The 27,157-nt window shown below is 44.2% G+C and overlaps 1 protein-coding gene across 5 annotated transcripts in view; it reads right to left on the reverse strand.

Annotated features, from left to right (window-relative positions):
* The window catches only part of BCL11A (B-cell CLL/lymphoma 11A (zinc finger protein)), a 110,807-nt gene that overhangs the window by 38,619 nt on the left and 45,031 nt on the right, over positions 1–27,157 (reverse strand). The window lies entirely within an intron of this gene.

Consider the following 27,157-nt stretch of genomic DNA (forward strand, 5'->3'; position numbering starts at 1 on the left):
TCTGTAAGCAGACCAATTCTTCCTTGAGGTCCAAATGCAGGAGGGCTAGAAGATAATGGGAATCTGGCCTTACAGTTGTTGGCTTATGGAATGCAATGAGGTGGGATGTCAGGAAGGGTTGATGGACTCACACAAGCCCAGAATTATACTAAAATCACAGCCATTACGCAGGGTGGTATGAAGTGACCCCAGCAGAGCATCAGCAACAGCTATAGTGGGCTCCTCATTTCAGCAGAGACCAGGCCTCCACCGGCCACCTGTGCCCTATTGCTGTCAGCTCCGTCTTCTGTTCCCAGACACCAGTCCCAGGAAAGTCCTGCATACCTTTCAGTTAACTCAAAACAACAGAACTGTCTGAACCAGAGCAGACCCCCTCATCTTTCAGATATTGCCTGTGATGGGGAAACCACCTAGATCTGGAAAAGAATGTGGGACGTGATAAAAACCAGTCAGCTCCTTTAAAAAGAATAACCCTTCATTCATCACAAAGCTGATGAATATTAGGTTCCTAGGTAGCTGTCCCAGCAACCTAGATATGAGAGACGACGCTTACTATTCTGGGGTGAGAAGTGATGTTACCTTTCACGTGGGACTGTCAAACATGGTCTATAAATACCAGCATTGCCCCTTGTGATCAATGGGCTGAGCCTGACCCATAGAAGCCAAGGGTTTCCCTAAGGTCACACAGTAATTCCAGGTCCCCAGATGTAACCCCTCACCAATTAAATAGCTTCATCTAAAAATATCTATTACTATATCTGACCCCCATTTTTGAAAGAAGGGCTGGGAGAAAAGATTGCACAGTTTATAGTGTTTCAATCTCCCACTTTTTTCCCCCCTCTAACCTTCTGCCTTAGCTCTCCTCCCCTACCCCCCCCCACACACACACACATAACAGAGGTCTAGTTAGTATATCTAGGAAACTATGTCAGGGTCTACTCAAGGTCTCCAAGACCCTGGTCTATCAGTAAGTCAAAAGTAGAAGATTGTGAGTGATGAAAAATTGGGTCTGGGGAGGATTTGTGAAGGTTGCACAATGCAGTTAGCAAAATTAATGCCACTGAACTCTACACAAAAGTGGTTGAAACGTTTTCTTATATATTTTTTACCACAATGAAAAGAAAAAAAAAGAATAGAGCTATTATTCTCCACCCTGAGATGGATTTGATGGCATCTTGGGAAGACTGGCTTTCAGTCTCATGGCTCTGTGGATGGGCAATGACTTAGTTCCAGAGAATGACTTGTGATTTGTTCTCTCCCTCCAACACATCAAATCAAGACACCAATCACAGCACTACTAGCCCACTTTGTCCCACCTCCAATTTGGCAAACGTGCCTTCTCCACACAGAGAGAAAGAGGTGGCCAAATGCTGAGTTAGTTTAATGCGCATATGTGTAGTTACTTACTGAAGTAAGTGAGAAATTCAAAGACACCTATACACGTGCCTATATATACACACACACACTTTAGAAGATACTCTCTGAAGACTTACCAGTCTAAAAATAGAAAGAAAATAACTATATCAGACCCAGAAAAAACTTGCCATTTTTTCTTCCTGCAAACCAATGCTGTATGGTGGATAGTGTCACAAATACAGCACCTCTAACTCAACATCAGGAAGGACTTGGATTTTTTTTTTTTTCTTTTCTTTTCAGGAAGAACAAATACTAAGATTGTTATGGCATTAGATGGTAGGCCATGGCATCCCTGTGTGACAGAGAAACTGCCCACTATCTCAGACTGACCACAGCCCTCCCCAAGTCCTGTTTCTACCCCTAGCCCTATGAACCACGTTTCTCACAGGCTGCCTGAGAAGGGTCACCCAGCCTCTCAACTTGTCACTGTCTTACTCTTCACTGACTCCATCTTTCATGTATTCTCCCTTTTCTCTACTAACAGAAGTGTGATCAGAACACACGCATATTCAATTTAAAAATTACTATTCTATGAGATTCAAAAAGACGGGAAACCCAAAGTTAAGGCAACCCCCACCCCCACCCCTGCCATAAATCTAGCTTAGCTAAGCAGGCATGCCACACTTCTACGGTGAGTTTTCCTATCTTCAATCCGTTATTTGCTGAGATCCTTCACCACAAGGTAGAAGGAGAAAGACAGCACTATACCCTAATATGTGGGAAAAGCTAGCCTTTTACATAGTATGATATTTTGCCTTTAATCAGAGAAAGAGTAAGATAATTTGATACTCCATAAAGCTCCCTAACCTATATTTTGCAAGTCAATTAGTCAGTCCCTTAACGTTAAAGCCAGCCCAGCCCCTGTGATCCCTCCAGTGAGGCTTTGGGGTGCCTGCAGCCCCTGAGAATTTCCCTAGAAAACTCAGCTGGAGTGTGGGAAACTTTATGAACATTGGGAAATTTTCTTCTCAAATGGAGATGGTCATTCCTTGAGACCCTTCTGGAGAGCTAGAAATAATAGAATATACTAATCAACATTGTATTATATAGAGAAGAATTCGATTCAAGGAAAACTAAATTTTACCATTAAAAATCCAAAGCAAAAATAAAATATATAAAATAGGCGGGCCCCACTTACTACGTGACTCCCAGTCTCTGGTAACCAAAGCAGCCTTTACTGATGGCATTCAAAGTAACCATTTCTCATTTATGAGCGAGAGGCTTAATTTTAATGCAGTGACTCCCAATCAACCATTCTAAGAAAGCTGCAGGAAGGAAGACTGGAGACTTATGAACCTTTTATGAGAAACCTGGCTAAGAGCTTTGTCTAGATCTGTGAGAAGGAGAATGGACAGGTGGCACAAACACATTATATATATGAATGTTCCCAACTCCAACTGACAAGGTTTGCCTCTAAAGGTCTTCTGACTAGTTTTCCCATCTACAGAATGGAGTCCTTTCATCAAATCTGGGGTAATATTATGAGGCTCAATCAGACATTAAACTCTTAGATAGACTCTCACTTTGCCATGTTTTTTATACTTTGGTTTTAAAAACATAATAATAATAATATTGACTGTATACTCTTATTATGCAGAATCATTAAAATTTTCCTGAAGAGTTCATTTCATTGGCTGTTAAAAGATAGTGTTACCTTCCTTCTAAGTAAGAGAAGGAGTGAATCTGGGTATTTCATTAAACATTGTAAAAGGTACCTGAGTCATCACTGTAACTGAACAATTTCTCCCAGAATTCAACCTAGGAGAGAAGGAAGAAGACAGTCTCGGTTGTGTTGGGAAATGCCATTGTGTTCTCGCCGATTCCTCCCTTCTGTCCTTGGCAATCCAGTTATGATTTGACAGCATTTAAAGATGACAGTACTTGAGGTAATAGGACAATGGATAACAGGATTACAGCAAATATGAAGGTATTGTCATTTAAGTAATGTCATCTGTGATTGGTTTTTGTTTCATTTTTTGCTGACACAGAAGTCAGTATCATTTATACAATCCATTGTAAACCCTGTTAAAGCTGTAAATAGTTTGCTTCTAAGATGAAAGGAAACACTTATTATACCGCAGGGGGATTCAGTGAAACTTTCTTGTTTGGGTTGATGTGAGAATACTAACAAAAAGATTTGAAACCAATAGCCAAAGATTCAAAACTAGCCTGAAGTCACTACCACCCAAAATGAATTTATCTTCAAAGAAAGAAAGAAAAGAATTGCTGTTGGTCATAGAATACGTGGCCCAGATGTTTCTGAAAGATGTCTTAGACCCAAATGAAACTGTTGCTTGGGAGAGTTTTCTAAAGACAAAGTGGAGGAAACACCTAACTCAATTCACACTGGGAGAGCCAGTCTAATCTACCTGGCAATGGAGTTCTTGCAGTCCTTAACACTATTTCCCATTCTGTTTTCTTCATATCAGTTTGCCCACAACACATCCAAATCTACAGAACCCAGTTCTACTCTATCTTTTCATTAATTTCTGCCACTGTGAGATTTTGGGGTTTTTGTTTTATTTTCTCCCAGAGTCACCAAATCCCTTAGAAACCATTATTCCTTTGCAGTGAATACACAACTCCCTGTCCACCATTAAAACGGCTTTCTTATTGTTCAGGACAAGCAGCTATGTTGTAATGCAAGTGACCGGACCAGAAACAAAAGCTTGCTTGGCCAACAGTTGTCTTAAAAGAAAATTCTGGCTAAAAAAGGAAGTACTTGCAAAGGAGGCGGAAGAGACGTTCTGACCATTCCAAATTCTAACAAAGGTTTGTTCTCCTCTGGAACATTCTGAGTTCATTAGGATCTCTGTATTCATTTGATTTTATGTGCTTCCCTGACTAACTCCCTGAGCCCCTAGGTCCCCTTCTTTATCCAACTGTTATCAATATTCCTCTTACTCCATCTAAAACTGTTTGTTCAAATTTAAGCTAGTGCCACAAAGTAGGATGTTATAACAAAGAGTCCATAAGAGTATGAATTTGGGTGCCTGCTTTATTTGGTCACACAGCATCTAAATGATAAATGCCATCATGAAAAACTAGCCATGACCTGAGCACTTCCTCAACATGGACGGGCTGGAGAAAAACAAAGAACCAACATGGAACCTGGTATATACTTACTTCCAAACTTCATTCTCATCCCACCCCCCAAACTATCCTTCCAAGATTTAAAAGTTCCTTTATATTCACACAGACCATGTGCTAGCCTCCTACCCAGTTTGGTTTCCTTCTGCTTGTAAAACCCTACAATCAACTGACTCTGTTCTCTAGAACATACATGTTAATAAGGGAGAACTCAGCATGAAGAATATTACAGAAAGAATTCCAACAGTTAGCCCATCCCACCCCACCCCTGTACATAAGCCTCAATGTATGTCTCCTAGAATACTGCTTTCATCCACTGCTCAGAACATTTCAACAGCCTCCCAGGGTCTACAGGATGTGGTCTAACTCCTTAAGCTGTTATTCCAGAGCTCCACAATCCAGCCCCCAATTTCTTTTCTAATTTTAGTTCCCTTTATGTACCAATGAAAATACTGTGCTCAAGTCAAAATCCCTTCCATTCTTATTTCCTTTCTGACTTTGCTTCTACCTCTCTGGTCTTCCGGAATTCTGTACATTTTACAAAGCCCAGATGAAATTCTACCTAGACACCTCAACATGAAGAGTCTCTTCCTTCTCCAACCTCCCAGATCATTCATTCTGTGTAGCACGCCTTGACTCATAACCACTCCTTACGTTGGTGGCTAGTTCTCTGTCTCTTAATTCCATGTCTTTCCAACATACTTTAAGTGTAAGGACTTTGTCTTCTACTAGTTTTTCTTTCTTTCAAACTACCAGCATTAGCATCCTGGTGTGGTGCTGTAGTACACACTGTTGCTGTTGCTAAGTGTCATCAAGTTGGTTCTGGCTCATAGTAACCTTTACAGGGTTTCCAAGAAGCAGCTGGTGAATTTGAACCGCTACCCTTGCATTTCAAACTGACCTTGAGATCAAGTGCTTATCCTACGGTGCCACACCATGATTTTGTATTATATTCTAGGAGGCTTCAAAAAGTTCATGAAAAAATGGAATTTCCCTCCCACGTATATTCTGAAAATTAAATAAAAATAATTAAATGACTGATATACTTTCCTAAGAGGAAATATCGCTTCTGTTCATGACAGTAATTTTAACCAAGTCAGCACCCAAGAACAGTTCTCTTCTGATATCTGCTTGAATTTACTGATAAAAAAGGCCAGCAGGCATAATATGTTATGCGACCTAGAGATTAGGATTAATACCCACCCTTCTTTAAACAGTCACTCCACACCCGGGCGAGGAGCAGGAGTGAAATGCATGTGTGTGCCAGGCTGATGGAATCTCATTCAGCATTACCAAGAAATAACAACTTTGAAATCTTCCACATGTGAAACCCAACTTTATGGTTGTGCAACTGGAGACTTGTATTTCAACCTCGGCCATCCGCAAACAAGTTCAGCACAAGCACATCCTGAATGCAAAAAGCAAACTCCTCAAGACATATTTTTAATAGTCTTCTTAATCTGGCAACACTAAAAAGGACTGGCTAGTCATAATCAATCTCCTTTGGCTGCCAAGAGTAGCATACATGGCCATCCTTGACCTCCTTAGCTATTGGGTGTGATTAAAGGAAATCCTAGCAAAGAAGCAGGCAGGTAACAGATATTTAAAATATTATTTGAAATGTGATCCAAATATTCTACAGGCTGAGCCGATGTTCTTTATCAACATGCCCTGGGCCTCTTCACTCTAGTTTGACAGCCAAGACCAGGAGTCAGGCCGTGTCCCCATGTGGATGGATCCAACACTATACATCCACGGATGTTTTCTACGTGAAGGACCCACGTCCACACAGCACTTAGCAATCACCCATGGTCAGAAAAGGCACCAGACAAAGTCTTCCAAATAAATGAATAAAGTTCACAGATCACATTTATGCTGACTACCTTGGAAACTCTGCACAAGAGAAATTCCGGAAGCTGGATGTTACAAACAAAGGACTCTCACCTTACAGGAGTTCACCAGACACTGACACATTTGGGAACTTCACTCAAGGAGAAGGTTTGTCTGAAGTAAGACTGACTGGGGTTCTCCTCCCTTCTTTAAAGCCCACTGGAATTTTAGGAAATAACCCCCATACATACCCTGTCTCTTTCCCCTACACACTCATGGGTGCTTACGTATTTCTCACACACACACATATTTTCTGCTCACTGTGGATAATTCCATCTCAGTCTGTCTCTGTCTTTCCCATACTCATTACCAACATAATGAACTTGGACTCTCCTCAAAATCCAGAGCATTGAGTCCCCTGAATGAACTTTGGTAACCCCTTTAGTAAGAGTCTTAAGAAGAACCAAACACTTAAAGGCTACACACAGCCAAACTTCCATGCTTATGCAACTCAAGTTTTTTGTTTAGCTTTATTGACACATAATTTATATACAACAAAAAGAGTTCATTTTAAAGGAAGCGTACACATTGATGAGTTTTGCTCATTGTATACAGGCAAATAATGTCTACCAAAATCAGGATACAGGACATTCCCATCACTCTAAAAGGGTTCTTCAGGCCTCTGCTGTCAACCCTTTTTCTTCTGTATCCCAAGACCCTGATGATCTCTAATCGGCTGCTTTTTATAGTCTTTTGTGTGTCTTTTACTTAGCAGAATGACTTTGAGATTCCTCCATGCTGTATCACTATTTTGGCCTTTTTCATTGCGGAGTCTTATTTGATGGCACAGTTATTACCACAAGTTGCTTACCCATTTACATGTTGATGGGCATTTGGGTTGTTTCTAGTTGTTTACTATTCCGAATGATGCTAAGAACATCTATGTACTTGTGTTTGTATGAATATGTATTTTCATTTCACTTAAATAAAATACTTAGGGTAATTCAAGTTTTGAGAACATAGAAAAGGTTTTGAGAGTTCAGGGAGCACCACCCTACTCCCCAGATCTCCCACTCAACAGTTTGGCACAACTACCAAATGTCACCCTATTCAAGCAGAAATCTCTCTGTCTCCTTTAAGGAAATGATGGTAAGACACCCCCAAAATCATCTTATGCTTCATTAGACTGAGTTCCCTTCTGAGATGTGGGAATCTACTAATGGTGGTATTTGGAATCTTAAGAGCCCCAATGAGGTTGGAGTGGGGAGTGGTTAACACACTCTAACCCCCTTTCCACCCCCACTCCCAGCCCCCTATGATGAACTGTATATTTGACCAGCATTTGAGGGGGCTAGAGAGAACTTCCACTTGTTAAAAGGCCCTGGGGAAAAGGAAGACAATGTCAAAGCATCTCCTCCACCACACTCTGGGGAACAACCGCTGCCCAGTGTTGTGAGCAGCTGAGAACCAGCCAGAAGATTCACTGCCCTTCCTTTCCCCACTCTCCTCGGTTGGGCAGGGCAGGGCTGGGAGACAAAATGAACAGGAGGAAGCTAAAGGCTCCACCAAGAAGCCAGAGCCAAGGGACTAGAGCTGAAGTAACCCCAGGCATAGGCAAAAGCAAAGTAAGGAAAGACATGGGGAGTGAAGGGCAAATGAACAAAAGAGGGGAAAGCCACCCTAAATAGTCAAAAAACAAACTCAAAGGGAATAAGCTAAAGAAAACAGAACAGAGTACTGGCAATAAACTGGGAAAGAAAAAGTAAAGCCCAGGACTGAGGTACACCTACATTATTTAAGACATCTGTGCAAATTCTGTGTCCTGAGGCAATACAACCTTCAGCTAAAGAGAAACAGTCTGAGGAAGCCTGAGGAAGCAGAGTATGGCGCTGAGGAGGAAGGCTAGCAGTTGGGAGACTGGCTTCTCAGCTGTGCTTTGCCACCAACTAGCTAAGTGACCATGACCGGCTTCAGAATACATCATAAACAAGGAGGTTGGACTAGGTTAGCTCTAATACCCTAATATTTCATAAATCTTACAACATATTTGTAGAAACCCTGGGAGGTGGGGAGAGAAGAGCTAGCTGAGATGGAGTATCACAGGGGAAGAAAGATGTTCATTCCATCAACCTCATCTCCAATTGGCAAGGCAGACTTGGGGAAATACAGGCTGGTCCTATGATGACAAATAACTTCTGGCTCACACCAGACGTTTCATCACCAAACTTTTATTTCTTCAGCTGGAATAAAATATAGACTCGTCTGCAAAATGAAAGAATAGTATCTGCTCCCTAGGGTTGTTAGGAAAATTAAACGAGTAAATATTTGTAAAGCGCTTAGAACATAGTATTCTGTGTCTGTGAAATAAAATACATTAGCTTCTGGTATTTATTAGTTACACAGCAGTAGAAATAGCATTATCAGCCCTTCTCTCAAGAGCAAGTTTTGGTCAGTAGAAAAGGGAAGAGGGAGAAAACAAAGAAAAATAATGGGAGAATGAGTGAAATATCTCCCAACTGGCAGAGAGAGGGGGGCCAACTAGGCATGCAGATTCTAGTACAGTAGCTTGTGCATGATTGGTGCCAGTGTGTGATGGAAGAATGGATGGACAGACAGGTGAAGGATGGATGGAGAGTGATGGAGTGGGAAGAATACAGACAGGAGGACCCTCACCTCCTGTTAAAATGTTGAGATGATCTAGTCTACTTGGTGTGCCATACAAATGAGTTTTCCCACTGAGAACTAAAATTTGAATTCTTCACTGGCAAGACAGCCTTCCTTAAGAGGCCAGCTGAGTAAACACCACAGAAGTGAGATCTACCATTCTTCTTCTACCCCAATCAGAGGCCAAGCCTTTCCTTGGGGCCTTTGATAGCTTGCACTAGACCAACTTTTAAAGGTTGTGTTGATCCTGATGCCTTACGTCAAAAAATAGATGCCATATCTCTTTTCTGGCAAACTTTATTATTAGCCTGATGAGACTTTGCACTGGAATCAGCTACCTGCTCTTACTTATGTACCCCTGGAGCATAGACCCAGCCCTGGGGTTCTCTTCAGTTGTATCAATTCAGGAAAACTCCAAGTCCTACCTACCTTCTTTATTTCTCACAAGGAAAGCAAGTGGGGTCCATTAGTGTCTCAGAGCAAGCGTCCACCATCTAGGACAAGTTCAGTTCAGCCACAGTGGGTAGTCAGTTTGTTCCTTGGTTGTTCTATGAGCTGGGGTGCAGGCATTATGATGCATTTGTACAGCATACAGCATATAGCTGCTGTGATCCCTGTAGTTTGTGAAATGTGACCCCTACAATTTGGAAGTCACAGTGTTTGAAAGGGACTCTCAATCTGCACATATACATAAAAAGATGTTTGACAACCATAATCCCCTTCTGCTTAGAGATAGGCAATGCCACAGCCTTCCACCACCACTACACTGCCACCATGGAAACCAGGGAAAGACAAGGCACACTTAGGAAAAAACTTTAACTCCAAACTCTCTAAATGGTGCTGCCTCACAATCATCTTAAACATTAATATGGAGCACCCTTCTCCAAACATCTCTAAATTACATGGATATTTTCGTTTTTCTTAGGAACTATTTTAAAATATCGAAGAGTTATACTGCAGATCTGAGAAAGATTGTCAGGTAAAGAGGGAAGAAGTTAGAGAGAAAGGGGCTACACAAATCCACAGGGATGGTTTCTAGGTTCTAAAGCAGGAAGATGATTGAGAGTTACGTATGAAGGAAATGGATTAGGTCATGGACTTGCTCACAAAATTCCAGAATACTAGAAACAGGGGGGTCTCTGGAAGGTGGAAAAACAAACAATAACCTATTGTTGGAACCTATTGTTCCAAATGGAACCACAATAAGCATATTTACAAATCACAGTTCTGAACCAAGTTATCCCTCCTGGAAGAGTAGGGTGAGTATACCTTTGCAGTTTTGTAGACTTTCTCTCCTCACCCACATCGCTCATCCAGCTACCAGCAGGGGCCTGACCATCTCTGGAGTACCAATCCTGACTGTACAGCCTTTGATTCCAGGACACTCCATTGACAACATTTCACACTCTGGGTTCCATAGCACACTTTCTTCATGATCCCAAGAGGAGTCTTAGCCTACTTCTTTCTAAAACTCCCTCACTTTATAAGCAATAGTAGCATTCCTGAGATGCTGTTTGTAAACTGAATTTCCATAAAGCACAATCCATTTTTCCTTTGACATTCATGGAATGCTTGAATACACTTTAGTATTAAATGAAGTCTAACTCATGGGAGAGAAGAGAAGGATGCATGTGCATGATGGGTGAATAGGGTGTGCTCAGCAGACATCTGTTGACCAACTACTCTAATTCTCTCCAACTAACAACCCCTAAGCTAATGCCATGAGCCCACTTCCTTGCAATTTTCTTTTCCCTCTCAAAGTCCTTTGTGGAATAGTTTATCACTTGTAAACACTCAGTGAGCTAAGGAACATTCCATTGAAAGGAATCCCACTGTGAATCCTTTCATAAACTAGGGAAAAAATCCCATCTCTGTCATCTTTTAATTTTTCTGTGGGATATATTTTGATATTGCAGTATGCAAAGATATGGAAGCTGCCTTTAAGTCAATCTATTGAAACTAGCCCTAAACTTAGTAGACCATGTATATTTCAGAGAGTTTTGAAGTCTAGACTAAACCCCCACTCTTGATCTGAATTAGAATATTCCAGGGAAGAAATTCATAGCCTCTGAAGTCAGAAATCCCCTGGAAACTGGTTCAGTGCTCACCACTCACCACCTACCCATTGGCATATCCTATAATGATGATGCTGCTGACCATTATGATGGTAATAATAATAATAGCTTCCACTGGATGGCACTTTGCAGTTTACAGAGCAATTTAACAACCTTTACTTCCTCTGAGGGACTTCAAAATTAATCTCCTCTTCTCCCCCTTTCCCTTAACATTAGCACACATTTTCCCAAAGAACTCCATGGTTTCCTTTGACTCACTTCTACCCGTTCCTTGCCTTCAGGGGACAGAACAATGATCTAAAGGCCCTGTGTGTTGTCCTAAAAGTAACCAAGCTTTCTCTGCAGGACAGGATTAACCCATGTATTAGATCCATCACCTCATCAGCCAAGGGCCTCCATAAAAATTCACAAAAGCCTGGTTGTTGGTTGAAGAGACCTGCTATGCACAAACCCTGGGGGTAAGTGTCAGGGACCCACAGGGAAGCCCCTGTAAAACCTTTGGGGAAGCACATTGCTCTGCAGGGCTGGGGTGAGTCAACGTCATTCAAGGTTCTTAGAATTACGTCAGTCTCTGAGAAGAAGGGCCCCTGGGTGCGATGGGTGTGTGGTTCTTCATGGGGACACCATAGACCGGGCACAGAAGTGGTGAGCAGAGATAATGCCCAAGTGATAACCAGCAGGGCCCTGGACATTGCTGGCTGGGCACAGCCTCAGGGAGAGCCCACAGGACATACAGTTGTGGGTTCTCAGGATAGCCCTTCCCCTATCAGTGCCGACCAAGCACACAAGATTCACACCCAGGCTGGGCTGGACTTAGGGGTCCCCATAAGGTTGCAGGGTGTGGAGGGAGGAGGGTCACTGCCTCCAAGTACTGAATCGTGTCCCAATAGCAGGAGAGCACCTTGAAGCACTGAGCTGCCCCATGTCTACTTCTCTTCCTAGAAGAGATCTGGGACACTCATAATATAGCCACCACTGGCATCTGCACTCATTCTTCAAATGTGATTAGCAGATGCGTTTACTGTACTGAGCAGAATGAGAAAAGGGTGATCTGATAGATCCATCTGCTAGCTAGCATGTCTGATCTGGAAAGAGAAGGAAGCAGGCACATGTAGGTGACAGAGACCAGGAGCCAGTGGTTGCTGAGGTCACCTTCAGGTCCAAGGTCATCCCCCAACTCACCCCATTATTTGCCAGCCTGATGATTCTCAGAGGAGACTGGGACTTTGTTGCTAAGGAAGCCTCTTGGAGTCATATACCAATCCTGTGTTCCTTACACATGTGTTGGAATCACCATAACTTGATAAAGCTCATATTGTCCAAGTCCTCTGGAAACAGCATTTCTACTAGAACAGGAAGCAGGTGGGTGTGAGGCAGGGCCAGTGGTTTTGTCTTTTCCCTTCCTTTGACTATCTGCACAAAGAGAACACGGCTACAGCCATAGCCCATTTATCTTGTCCTTTTCTGGGAGATGACTCTAGGACTTGTCCCTAGAACTCGGGTTTGCAGGGCTGCATTATGTTCTCCCACCTTTATAGCTCAAGCCAACAAGTTGGAGAACAAAGTCTGGCTGCAGAGCCTAGGAAGGCCAGGTGAGCAAGCCCAGGCGAGTCATCAATCTTTCAGTGGACTGTCAGGGGCCCAGGTACCCCTCAGTCCTGCCACACACACTTCCATTCCAGTGGTTGAGGCTACAGTGGTAACAGCAGCTTGCCTTACTCCCCCGGGAGAAGCCACACATTCTGCAACAGCTCTGAGTGAGAGTCCTTCAGAACATTTCTTCCCAGGGGGCATGAAAGGTAATTAGCCCCATTTTACAGACAAGGAGACAGTTGCTCAAGGTAGTTGGTCAAATTGTCTAAGACCACCCAGCCAGCAGGTTAAGGAACTCAGGTGTACCTGGCTTTGAAGTCCAAGTTTCTTCAAAGTTCTGGCTGCTCAAGATGTTTGCCCTAAGCCAGGGCTGGCTAAGAGACTGCACAGACCACTCTCCACCTTCCCAGGTACAGGTGTCAGTGAGGCACAAGGAACAACAGGGCTCAGCCTTGAATAGGGAGCCTGCCGTGAGACAGCTGGGTGGGATGGTTGTGCAGGGGTGGCAAAGCCTGTGGTGGGCAAAGGGGGACACAGTCTGAAGCAGCTGGCACCCTGTCAATTCAGTTCTTTCCTCCTCCAAGTCCCATCACCAGGCTTTAAGACCCTGTGTCCATGGCCCCACGCACAGCTCCAGCAGCTGCCAAACCTCTGGCAGGACAGGACTCAGAGCCAACCCAGAGCAGAAGGCAAGCTGACTCCTCCCAGGGACCAGGCCAGCCCTGCGGTGGGATAGCCATTTACTCTGCAGCCCGCTTTTGTCTCTTGTCTGTCGACAGTGGCTCCCCTCACTCTTCTCCTCCCTTCATCCTCTGCCCAGGCCTGCCTGAGGCTGCATGCCAGAGCAATTGCATGTCAGGGCCATGCCCTGGGCACTGAGGGTTGGGCTCCCAGAGGCCTATTTCTCTGCCCTAGATGGATAACCCTGAGGCCCAAGAAGGTCCAAGGTAGCATCTGGGCAGCAGAGGGGTACGAGTTGGCAAGGTGGTCCTGAGAGTGAAACTCCCTGAGTCCAGCTGAGCAGGGAGGGCACAGGGGTAGGTAAGGTTTCCTGGGACTAGTTCCCGCAGACCAAGCCGTCACCGACTCCTCCACCCCCATGAACCACACCTCTGTGAGCTGACAGACATGCCTGGGGGGAAGGCTGGGAGGGGCAGTGGCCTGGCCAGAGTAACAATCCCCACAAGAATGTACCTATGAACAGAGACACCCTACCCAAAAGTCTTTGGTAGAAGGCAGGTGAGGCCCTGAGAAAGATGGGGGAAGAATGGAGGGGATGAGGTATACTAAAGGGATGAGCCATGCACTCCACACCTCCCAACCCCTCGGGACCAAGTCCCAGCTGGCAGCTGCTACCTCTAGAGAGCATGCCTGCCAGCAGGAAAGATTGTTCAGCAGGGTGGAAGGGAACTCAGGCGCCCAAGAGCTGAGTCGCTGAGCCAGAACCTTCATCTACCACCAGTTCTCAGCAGCGCCACCTGGAACTTACTATTTAACCTTTCCAAGCTTCAGTTTCTTCATCAGTAAAATGTGTGTGACAATATTTCTTATTGTGAGAACTGATTAAAATAGTGTCTGCAAAGCACTCAACACAGAAGAGGAGTTCAGTAGATGCTTGGCTGGAAACTAAGTAATCGAACTGGGTTGGGCTTGCCAGCACTTCCGGTTCTCTAGACTCTCATCTGTCTGTAAGATGGGAAAAACTTTAACTGCTTTAGTCAAACTCTCTGGGACTACAAAGTACTTCAACTGCCTTACCATATGTTGTTGTTGTTGTTAAGTGCCGTCGAGTCGGTTCCGACCCATAGCGACCCGTACAAGGTTTCCGAGGGTGTAAATCTTTACGGGAGTAGAAAGCCTCATCTTTCTCCCGCAGAGCAGCTGGTAATTTCGAACCGCTGACCTTAAGGTTCGCAGCCCGATTCGTAACCTTACCATAGGAGCCCCTCCCAAATGAGATGTTCTCAGTGCATCTTCCAAAACAAGATCTGTTTCTGGAAAGTTCTTGGAAAATACCCAATTTTGTACCTATTTGCAACATCATTTATTTCAGAAGCGTTATCTTCTTTCTGCTTGATATTCAATGACAGTCAAGTTCATTCATTTCAATTTCATTCATTGGTTCCAAACATACATTGCTTAATCCAATACACCTCATTCCTTGCCCTCAAGGAGCGCATGGTCTAGAGACTCTATCTTTAATGATCTGTAAGTAAACATGTAAGTGCACTGAAGGATACTTTTGTAACATGATTCAGTGCAATGAAGGACACTTTTGTAATGCGATTAAGCACTCAAAATGGTTTACCTAGTTTATAAGTTCTCATCCAGGCGCTCACCTGAGTGGCCTTTCACAAGTACTACATTGCTTTCTTAATTACAGCAATGTGTTCATCTCAATAAAAGTTTAAGAAGGGAGAGCAGGAAGACACATTTGGAGAAGGATCCTTGTGTTCCAGATAGCCTCTTATCTCATTATTTTATTAGTGAATGATGGAACGAGCAATAGGACTTTTTCTTTCTACAAAACATGGGTTAAATCAGGCTAACCAGGCTTCAGGGTGGAAAGGACCAGATCAAAAGGATCCTTAGCTCCACAAAGAACCTTTACCACCAAAACTGGCCGCTTTGCATGTTGTAGTAACATAAGCCAAGACTATCAGAATTATATAAATATTTGCATAGACACTTATCAAAGCAACGATTGAGTATTAGGTCTCTTGCAGTGAGTTGATGTGCTTACAGTTTACTGTCCTGATTTGTAAAAGTCGGTGAAACAAAACAATGTCAAGCAGATTTGCTGAGTTCCCAAGTCAGAGAACAGGTAAAGGGGGTAAACGTGTTTGCTCGCTCTCTTCTGTGTGGCTGTGAGCAAACAGAAACAGAAACCACTGAGGTGGGGGGGATTACGCGGCAGGCAGAATCACTTCCTCTCAGAGTTCAGGGGGGGCGGCCCAGCAAATTCTAACTCACACGTGTGTGCTCTCTGCCATCACACTTTTGTACATACAACTCTTGGGTCTCAGGGATTGCTCTGGACTGATCCCCAATCAGCTTCTCCCTTCCCACCTCATCCTCCTGCACCAAAAAGTCTTATTCACACTCCATCCCACATTGACTTATATTAAAAACGGACTTTAGAAATTACCAATAGAAAATAGCTTCTGGACAAAAACCTGTGTTATAATGCTCATGATGTGTTAATAAATTTTGTTCTCAGTCATCAGAAGAAAAAAGTAAATTTAGCTCTGATCATCATAACACAGTAGGGCAGAAAGAGCACCAACTGGTGATCAAAGGACGCACACCCTAGCCCTGTCGCTAAGTAGCTATGTGGCTAGGAGGAAGCACTTAATCCCTAAGAGAGTCAAGTTTCTCATAGGTAAAATGAGACGGCATAGGGGTGAGCGGGACAGCGAATGGTGGTCCATCTGGGACTCCCAGAAGAAACAGATCGGCCTGTGCCTTACCCTCTTCAGAACACTTACCTGTCTTCTCAGGTCCCTAGGGCTAATCTAAGGTGAGGGGCTACTGGCTTGGGGCAAAACCAATATGTCTGTCACTTCAATTCAAATGGACTGTGTTTAAAATAAAAACTGAGGCCAGTCAGGAAGGGGACAGACCCAGCTATATTCTCTGCATTTGCCTGGGGAAGAGGAAATCATGGGAGGGGGCGTCTCCCCACCCCATTCAAGGTTGGTAGATCCGCTTCCCCAGACCACCCAGCCCAAGGAGGAAAGGGGGGCAGCATCTTCACTGATCGTGTCAGAACCACTCTGAATCCAGAGCAGTCTCTGACCAGGTAGAAGCACAGACTGAGACCCAAAGGCGTCTCACCTCTCCCAAGTGGTCTAGCTTACTGAAACCCACACTATGCCACCCAGCCCAGCCCACATGGGCATTTCAGGGCCTACCACTCTCCCCAGGACACAGCTAGCTTTTGATTCCTCAGCAACATAACATTTTTGTACCCCTGCCCAGCCTAGCCCCTTCATAGGCTTACCCCTCCCACCCATGTCTGGAGAAGTTCTCTGTGGAGCGTGGGTCTGAGTGCTGCTCATGTTCCTCACGCTACTTTCTGCGCTGGGGTTTAGGAACCTTGGTGATTTCCACATGCAGTAGTTCCTGCAGAAAGGGCAAAGTCTCCATCAAATGCCCACATGGCCCTTGTTCACCCTTCCACAAACCTACTACTCCTGCCAACAAAACATGACATTCTGTGAGTACTGATTTAACCCATCTAGAAGATTTGGAATCAAGATGCAAACCCAACACGGACCAGGAAGGATATGGATCTGGAGCTTATATTCTGGATCTTGTTTGAGAGTTTCATTATTTTTGCAAAATTCTTTTTAATTAAATGAACAAACAACAAAATTGCATTCATCTACACCTCCTGAAAATTGATTGTTGAATGCTTTATTGATTCAAAAAATAAGACGAAAAAAAGGAGAATTGAAAACACCAAGCATGAAGGCCTAACCAAACCCAAACTCCACATTTCTCTCTGCTGCCTGCTGGGCACATTTATGGCCTTGTAAGGCACGCTCTGGGTGTGCTGAGAAGTCCCATTCAGCCAGTGCTGCCATTGTGCTACAGGGTCCTGATCTCCTCTACTCACATTTGCCTGGCAGGACTCTCCACACAAAACAGAGATGCATGTGCAGAGTGACCATGAAGACTCAAAACTGTCCCCTTCCCTTCCAAAATCACTGTGGGACTTCACCAAGCCTAGCCAGTAAGTGCAAAGGCAGGACAAGCTCCCACACTGGGAGTGGGCATTACACATACGTGAACCTTGCACCCGCCCTGCTAGTCCTATCTTTCAGAGAGGTTTTCTGTTAGCTGCCAATCAATTCATAGTGACCTTATGTATGAGGGCAAGTCAAAAAGTACTGTTAGAAAATCACAGATCTCTCCCCCCCCGCCTTTTATTAAACAAAAGTATCAAACTGGGAGTCTACTGCTTCATGATATTTTCTTCATCTAGGTCTACACATTTCTGAAAGCAGTGCTTCCATCTCTCTAACCCCTGAAGAATTTCATGCTCTTCGATTTACATCATGTCAAAAACGGCAGTTTGGGAATCCTCAAGCGATTCAAATCATGTTCCTTTCAAATGTTGAATTTTGGGAACCAAAAAAGAGATCAGAAGGGACAAAATCAAGGCTGTAGGGTAGATGAGGTGAGGTTTTCCAACGAACTTCTCAGAGGACTGCCCTTGCTACCCTCAAAAAATGAGCAGGTGCATTGTAGGGGTGGAGAGAAAAACAATTCCTTGGTACAACTGTCTTGGGTCTTTTTTCTCACCAATGCAGCTTTTAATTTTCTTAAAACTTCTTCATAAAAAGCCACATGAATGCTCCCCTTTTAGAAAACCCTGAATCAAGATTATCCCTTTGGAATCCCCAAATTACAGTCTTCTGAGCTGACCTCTCTGCCTTGAATGAAACTGGCCCAGCCAATCCCCTCAGAAGCCACAGTTTTAACTGGACCTTTTTAAAAAGACACCCTAATGAGACTAAGACAAATGTATTACTGAGAAAACTTGTCTACAGCCAATCCAGTAACCAAACTGGAATACTGTGTAATCAAACGCACTTGGAAATAAACCTACACAGGTACAAACTGGGAACGCTAGTAGCAGTACTTTTTTACGGACGCTCATATAAGTTAGAGGGTCAGAGAAAAAGAGGAAGACCCCCAGCGAGATGGATCGGCAAAGTGGCAATATCAATGGGCTCAAGTGTGGCAACAACTGTAATGTTGGCCCAGGGTCGGGCAGTGTTTCGTTCTGTTGTGCATAGGGTCGCTATGAGTTGGTACCGACTCAATGGCACCTAACAACAACACCTCGTAACAACAAAACACCACCTGGTCCTATCCTATCTTCAAGACCTTTGGTATGTTTTGAGTTCAAATTTGTTTCAATCCCTGTCATTGATATGGATTTTCCAGTGACCTTTACTTTACCAAACATGATGTCTTTTTCAGTAATTGGTCTTTCAGAAAAAAGAGTGTATATATATTTTTCTTTAAAAAGCCACACCCTTTGAATACCAATGGTTTTTATATCTACACTCATTTCCTGGTGGTAAAGTGGTAAAGTGCTCCATTATTAACCAAAAGGTCAGCGGTTTGAACCCACCTACTACTCCATTGGAGAAAGATGTGGCAGTCAGTTTCTATAATGATTACAACCTTGGAAACTCTACAGGACACTTCTCTGCCTATAGGCTTACTAAGAGTTGCAACAAACTTAATGGCAACGGGTTTAAAGAAAAAAGCAAATGGAAGGAACAGGCTTCTGAAATAACTCCGTGTCTATCACCTCCAAATCCTCCTGTTCAGGGTCTTTCCTCAGCACCTCACAGAGTAAGGAATTCAAGCCCTCTAACCTTGTGTAGAGTCCTGGTGTGGTGCTATGGGTTAATACGCCAGAGTGCAAAGCCGTTTGAACTGCAAGGTTGGCGGTTCAAGCTCACCAGCTGCTCTTTGGAAACCCTATATAGGGTTGCTATGGGTCGGAATCAACTCGATGGCACTTAACAGCAACAAGTCCTGGTGTGGCACTGTGGGTTAATGCACTGGACTGCAAAGTCGTTTGAACTACAAGATTGGTGGTTCAAGCTCACCAGCTGCTCCTTGGAAACCCTATACAGGGTCGCTATGGGTTGGAACCGACTCAATTGCACTTCCAACAACATCAATAACAAAGAAACAGATACTGCTGCTCTGCCTGGAAATGTATCAGCGGCATTAACTAGGAACTTCAAGTTAACTTCTTCACTGATACTTAGGGAAGATGGTGATCGATTCTTGAAAAACACATAGGGAAAGCTGAGAATCAAGCACTTTTCTGCCCCTGAGAACCTTAAACAGGCCAAACTAATTCTAATCACCTGCATTCCCTAACAGCGTAAGTTCCTCCATGACTCCCCTGCTCCTAACTGTGAAAATGGATCTTCCAACAAAAAACAACCCTCTGCAACCATCTATACTGGGGATGGGCTATGAGGCGTGTGGAGGACCATTAGTAAGGAGTTGGAATCCCAAGTCTAGCCCAACTCTATGTGAGACATTTAAACTCTCTGAGTTTCTGATATCCCCTTCTTCCATCTCCTTCACAAGGTTACTCCAAGGCGGGGCTCAGATATGACAATGCCTACCTATCAAAGGGCTCATTCAATAGCCGAAAGACATACTGTGGTTTTATCATTATTTTCATTATACACTGGTGGAATCCTGGTATGGTGCTGTGCATATCTGTTTGAACTACAAGGTTGGCGGTTCAAGCTCACCAGTCATTCCTTGTAAACCCTATACAGGGTCGCTAGGGGTCGGAACTAACTCAGCAACAATAACAACATTATGAATAGCACTATGGGTGTTTGAAAGGGAAGGCCCCTCATTTTTCATACACCAAAATAATTGGGAGAAGGGAAGGAGCAGACACTCAGAAATTGCTTCAAGGTCGTCCTTTTGAGTCTTGTTCTTCCAGATTCTTCTAAATGCCTTCTGCAGTAAAAACAGCCCCAAAAGAACACACCACTTTGTCAGGACTTGTAGGTGAAATATGTTAGAGGAGCTGTCAGCTGGGGGGAAATCTCTCATCAGGTAGACAACCAAGTGGGGCTGCTTTCAGCTGGACAAACACTGCGTCTACACTGGAGAGCTTTCCTGTCCTTCCCTTAGGGCCAAACCAACCCTTCCCTTTGCCTTTCTGCCCACCCATAAGCCCCTCTTCCCTACCAAACACATGCCTCCTCACCCTTCCTCACAGCTCCCTCGAGTGACAGACAGTCTTTCTGGCCACCAGTGAGGTATCCACTCCCTAAGTCCCCACTTCCCAGAGGCGAGGGGCACAGCTGACCGATCTGTGATGAGGATGGCAACCCCGCATCTAGGTCTGTGACTTTAGCCTCAGTCATTCATGGCTGCTTCCTAAAGGTAAAGAGCTAATTACAGATTCACAGGGAACAGTGCCACGTGAAGAAGGGAGAAACAAACAAAATGACCAAACCTCTTGCCATCAGACTGGTTCCAACTCACAGAGCATCCAGGTGCTAGAATAGAAAAACTCCCTAGGGTTTTCTTGGCTGTGATCTTTACATAAGCAGATGGCCAGGCCTTTCTGCTGCAGTCCCAAGGTTTCAGGCCACCAACCTGTAGCCTAGCTGTTGTTAAGTGCCATTGAGTCGGTTTCGACTTATAGCACCCACTTTAGGATCTCCAAGGAGCGCTAGTGACTTTGAACCGCCTACCTGTGGTTGAAACAGACCTTGCGGTCCTGCATTTATCCTACAGGGCCATTTGTACCCCCCAGAGGCTCTATGAGGGGGAAAGTACCCCCCAAACCAGGGTAGGCAAGAAAAAAAAAAGTCGTATGTTCTCTGGATACAAATAAACACCCAGGAACAACAGCAAGCCCACCTGATTTATCTGCCAGACACTGGGGAGGAGGCGCCATGGCATTCAGTAAATAATCCAAATAGGGTTTTGCAGGGTCTGGAGCAGCACACTAGGTCTTGCAGCCCAGGTGAAACCAGATGGTGTGAGAAGACAATGAATTACTCACAGGCAAAAGATCTGTCGTTAGCACACTTAAAAATCCTTTTTTTCCAAGCCATCATCTGACGCCCACCACACTAAATCACAGAGAGGTGGGAAACAACACCTAGACCCAAAATAGCTGGTCCTATTAGCCAAATGCCTGCACTCCCACTTTGAGAGCACCAAGGGCAGCAGCTAACTGGAGGTTAGGGCCCTGGCCCCCTCATTAACTCCCCCCTGCATCAAAGGCAAGGTTGCCTTTAGCAAAAGAGCTATGCTCAGCTTTATGTCATAGGTACCTTCCTGGTCTGTACAATTCCCTTGGAACCTTGAGATAGCATTCCTGGGGTCCCACCAGAGTAAGCCCAAGTATGCCAATGCTCAGACCTTCGAAGGTGACGAAGACCGCACTAGAATGTGTCTCCTCATTTCAGTTTCAGCAAGCCAGCCCAAGCTGGCATTCTACCTCCCAAGGAAGCCCTGGCTACATAAAACATACCCCAGAAGTGCCTTTGTGGAGTGCTGCCTCCAGGACTGATGACAAAGACCATACGGATGCTCAACAGCTTTCTAAATTGCGAAGGCAGCATTTACCACTGATGAGAGAAACCCTCCCGCTTCTTCCCAAATGTCTGATGTATATCCATTTTTCTGTCAGCAGCCTCAAATAATGTCTATAATGCTGAGATTTATACATGTGTACTCATAAATGTTATTTCATTATAGCCTCTGTAAAACTACCTTTCCGCCTAAACATTCAATTAATGTAATTAAATTGCTACCTGATGGCATTATCTAATTTAACTTGGGATCCAAACTATTGAAAAGTATGTGCCTTTTAACACCCTGACTGGTAGGGCATGTGATGAACGGAGCTATAAACATGTTGGCGTAACTGAGCTGTTTTAAAAATAAATTAGCAAACTATAAAAATAAACAGTTACATACATATGTACTCAATTATGAAGTAACTCTAATTTTTGTTCAGAAATACTGTCTTTGACCTTAGTCATAAACAAGCACCATTAAAAAAACATAATATCTCAACAGACAGGAGGCCAAGGATTAAATGGTCTTCCAGTTCAGCAGAATGCAAAAACATACACATACAAAAAAAGCAAAAAGATAGGAAAGAATGCAAACACATACACATACAAAAAAAGCAAAAAGATAGGAAAGAAAAAATGATAAAAGAAAAGAAAGGGCCTGCTTTTCTTTGAAAAAAAAACAAACAAAACAATAAAACTGGAAAATGTGTAGGAAACCCACAAAGACAGCCAGGCCGCTCATTGACTGGAGGCGGCTTCTGTTCAAGCCAGAAAAGTTAAAAGGTGGTGAAGTGCTTTTGCATTTTCAGAATGTGTTGGAGTCTCTCAAGAAAAGAGGGCAGGCTAGGGGAAGATCTCTTTCCAAATGCAGCTGTTTCAACAGCTCCCTCTCTGCATAACTGAACCTCTGTTACACAAGGCCGTCCCCACCTAACTGAGCTGGCTGGCCAGTCTTGCTACCACCTCCAATCCTGAGCTTTTCTAAGGTATATGGTAGAAATGTGAAAATTGTCTTCTAAACAGCCCAAGACAGAAAGAGGGAAAAGGGGGAGGGGGGGGGAGCAAACCCAAGCTGTAGAAACTGTACATAGGACACGTTTTCACACTAATCCAGTGCTCTGGTAACAAAGGACATCATACTATGGGATAATTACTAAGGATTATTACTACAGGTTCTAAAGCAAAAGAACAGAAACAAACAAACAAACAAAAAAATCACAAAAGACACATGACACACGCAGATCTCTAAAACCCTAAAATCCTAAGGTCTTCTGTATTGATTCCTAAGGGGTTATGGACAATGCCCTAACTGAGCAGGACAGATGCAAACACAAAAAAGAAATCACAATAAACCTGAAATTCTCTCAAGTCATGGTACTTACAGTCCTTTATTTCACAAACAAAAGTAGTTGAGCAACAGCTAAGTAGTTATTCATCGAAAAGAATCAATTCAACGTGCTGATTGCCAGAGGGTTGCTTACCCCATACACCAAACAACAACCATCAAAAATTATTTAACTAAAAAATAGGAAGAGATTCATAATCATCCACACAGAGATTAAGGCCACTGCCACCCGCCCCACTGCAGTCTTCTTACCCAGCCTGACTTTTATGCAAACAAGAAGGTTGGTTGCCAGTTGCTGCAGAACAAACATCCCAAACACATTTTTTAAAGGAATGTGGCTATAAGGTTATGCCAAGGCACAGTGTGGAACTGCGTTGGACTTGTCCCTTTCTGAAGACCCCGTAACTTTCTTCCAGGATATGAAGTGTAAGCAAACTGGTCAAAGAGGGGGTGTAACTATGAGAACGAAGGCATCGGGAAACTGGCTCAGCTGGGTCCACTAGAAGATTGGCACTTACATACATTTTTGTTATTAAGTGCCGTAGGTCGGGTTCTGACCCATAGCGACCCTGTACAGGGTTTCAGAGAAGCAGCTGGTGAACTTGAACTGCCAGGCCTCTGGGTTCAAGCGGATTTTGCAGTCCAGCGCATTAGCTCAGTGCCACACCAGGACTCCTTGGCGTTGTGGGCTAATGCATCAGACTGGAAAGCTGTTTGAACTGCAAGGTCAATGGCTCAAGCTCACCAGCTGCTCCCTGGAAACCCTATATAGGGTCGCCATGGGTCGAAATCAGCTCGATGGCATTCAACAAGAACAACATCTGATCAATTAAGATGGGTTGCAGAGAAGTAGTTTTCTCTCCATTATATATCTTACATACATTGTTGTTGCTGTTAAGTGCCGTCAAGTCGATTCCGACCCACAGCGACCCTGTATAGGGTTTCCAAGGAGCAGCTGGTGAGCTTGAACCACTGACCTTGCAGTTCAAACAACTTTGCAGTCTGAGGCATTAGTCCACAGCGCCACACCAGGACTCCTATCTTACATACATGGGGCCATAGAAATGGTTGGAAGCCTCTGGATTTCCCTCAGGGTCTGCCTGACAACAGGGCTGGACCTTTGAGCTGACGGCCTGGGTTTTTTTTTTTTAATGGAACGTTGTCCTGGTGTGGTGCTGTAGGATAATCACTAGACTTCAAGGTCAGCAGTTCAAACCCACCGCGGCGCCTCAGAAAACCTACACAGGGTTACTGAGTCAGACGCGACTCAAATTGACAACAACCATCAACATCCTTTGGTGACCAGCCACTCAGAGGGATAAAAATGAGGTTGTGTGCTCCCTTAAAGATTTACAGTCTTCAAAACGCAGAGTTCTGTGAGTCGGAACCAACTTTCTCTGTTTATTTTGGCGGGTTTGTTTGTGGTAGAAGTCAAAGGGTACTGCAAATGCTTAACACGCTTGGCTAGCCGCTAACCAAAAGATCGAAGGTTCTAGTCTACCCTCAGAAGCCTGTTGATCTACTTCTGAAAAAAATAAGCCTTTGGAACACAGTTCTACTTTGACACACACAGGGTCGCCATGAGTCAAGATCAACTCGACAGGCTACTGTTATCCTTTCTTTGGGTCACGTCTGGTTCCAGAATAACTTATTTTATGTTTGTCATGTTTGGCAAAAAGCCAGAGCTATAGAAGGGACTGAGGGGTGGAGGGGAAGTGCACAGGCCTGAACTCATGCTCTTCACCAGTCATTCAAAGTCTTGAGATCTGAGGGCAAAGGAGCATCTCCTATGACCAAGGAACCTATTACCGACAAAAGATGTTCATCTGTGAACCCTAACGCCTGGAAGACCTCTTTCAAGAAAACTGGCTCAAACAGAATCGCTGATTCCTGTTTCCCATCAGACTCCTAAAATCACAGGCTTCTGGTCTGAAGATTCAAGCTGAGGTCAAGGCAAGAAAGCAATTTGCTTGATTCAGGCCCTTGCAAGTTACCCCAAATAATTTAGCTGGTCTCAGCTTTGGCTGGCTTGGGTGTTACAGGAGAATTCCAAGAATTATTTTACTTTTCCATTAGAGGGCTCTCCAGTCTCCTTTCAAGGAAAAGCTCTCTATCTGCCAGCCTGCTTCTTTCCAGGAATGGGGAGGGAGGAGGAGGCACCCTGGAAAGGAGGACAACAGATTTCCATAAGAAATTCCACACGCAGGGCTGACCGGAAGATCTGAGCACAGCAGGCTCACAAAGACATCTTCAGGAAAGGATTCTTTAGGGTACCAGACACAATGGCAGTGAGACTCCAGATAATTCTCAGATACCTGGAGTGGGTGAAGTCCAGGAAAAGCTTCAGTTTAAGTTCCCATGCCCTTAACCCATAGCTTTCCAGCAGCCCCCAGCCCCACCCCCCATGGTAACAGAGCTTTGGGCAAATGAGCTGAGGGAAAGAAATGCAAGAAATAAAGCACATATTTCTGATTTAAAAAATCAAGTTATCTTCGGTAGCCAAAAGCAACAGCGAACAAAGTTGACCAAAAAGGTTAAGGGGGAAAAAAAACACCTTCCCTAAAGAGAGACAGTTAAAATTTGACGTTGTCATCTCAACTAGAGGAAGTATAGGGGCAAGAGACAGAACCCCCACTGTCCCATCTAAAGACAACTCTCCTTCCCATCACAAGCCTTACTTTACAGAGAAGTAGTTAACTAACATCCACCCAAAGTCCTAAGTGGAGGAGGAAGAGGAGGAGGAGGGCAAAGATGACAACAGTGAAGATAATGATGATGACTTTGAAGAGCAAGAGGAGCCCTGGAGCTTGGGCTGAACACCCATCTTCACGCTTCTCTTTATTTTATAACCAATGATCAATCGGGTCACAAATTCTGTGTTTTATCTCCCAGAATCCAGTCCCACCAAACATCCCCTCCATCCTGGTCCAAGCCAACATTATCCCTCCTAGACTTTGGCAATATCCTCCCGATTGCTTTAGCCTTGCATCCCCACAGTCAAATTTAAAAGGCAGCCAAAGTAGGCTTCTGGAAACCTATGTCATGTGACATCAACGGCGTCCATAGCCTTTGGAGTAAGGGCCAAAGTGTCGTCATGGCTTACAAAACCCTGGTCTGCTGCTCCCTCTCTGAGTTCAGCTCCCACCCACCTGTCCTGACTCACTCCACCCTAAGCACACCAACGGAGTCTATCCTGCACAAGACCTTCACATCAGCTGTTAGCTGTTTGGAACCTTCTTCCCAACTCCTAGAAATTGACATGGTCAATGTCCTTACTTCCTGGAAGCCTCCACTTCTCAACTGGGCCCTTTCCCTAGCTACTACTTAAAATGTGCTTGCCACACGGTCCCCATCCCTCTTCCTTGACTAATTTTTCTCCAAAGCAGTTTGATCACCTTCTGATAAGATTACATTATTCACATATTTATTTATTGTCTCTCTCCCCCAGCTAAAATGGGAATACCTCAAACACAAAGATTTTTGAATGCCTTGAAGGAAGGTCAGAGGTTCAAACCTACCAGCCACTCCTTGGGAGAAAGATGAGGCTGCCCACTCCCATATTAAGATTTGCAGTCTTGGAACCCTAAGGAGCATTTCTCCTTTGTGCTGTAAGGTCATTCACTATGAGTGGGAATTGACTCAACAGCACTAGGTTTGTTTGTTTTTTTATCACGGCTACATTCCTACAGTTTTGTTTTGTTTCCGTTGTAGGGAGATTTCCTATGAGTCAGAATTGACTTGGTGACATCTAACATATTCCAACACCTAGAAGAGTGAAAGAATTGTTGTTGTTAAGTGGCATCGAGCCGGTTCTGACTCATAGCGACCCTGTGTAGGGTTTCCCAGGACCAGCTGGTGGGTTTGAAGTGCTGACCTTGTGGTTCACAGTCCAGTGCTGATCCTATTGCGCCATACCAGCAATGAAATGAAAGAATGAACCTCTAGAATTCTAAATTGCCAGGAGGGCTTCAACACTCTCCATCAGGTGGGCTGACTCGGGGCACTTTAGTTTTGGAGTTTGGGTTTGAGACAAATGCCATTTG

The sequence above is a fragment of the Chrysochloris asiatica genome, unplaced genomic scaffold, assembly GCF_000296735.1.
Source record: "Chrysochloris asiatica unplaced genomic scaffold, ChrAsi1.0 scaffold00114, whole genome shotgun sequence".
Classification (NCBI taxonomy): domain Eukaryota; kingdom Metazoa; phylum Chordata; class Mammalia; order Afrosoricida; family Chrysochloridae; genus Chrysochloris; species Chrysochloris asiatica.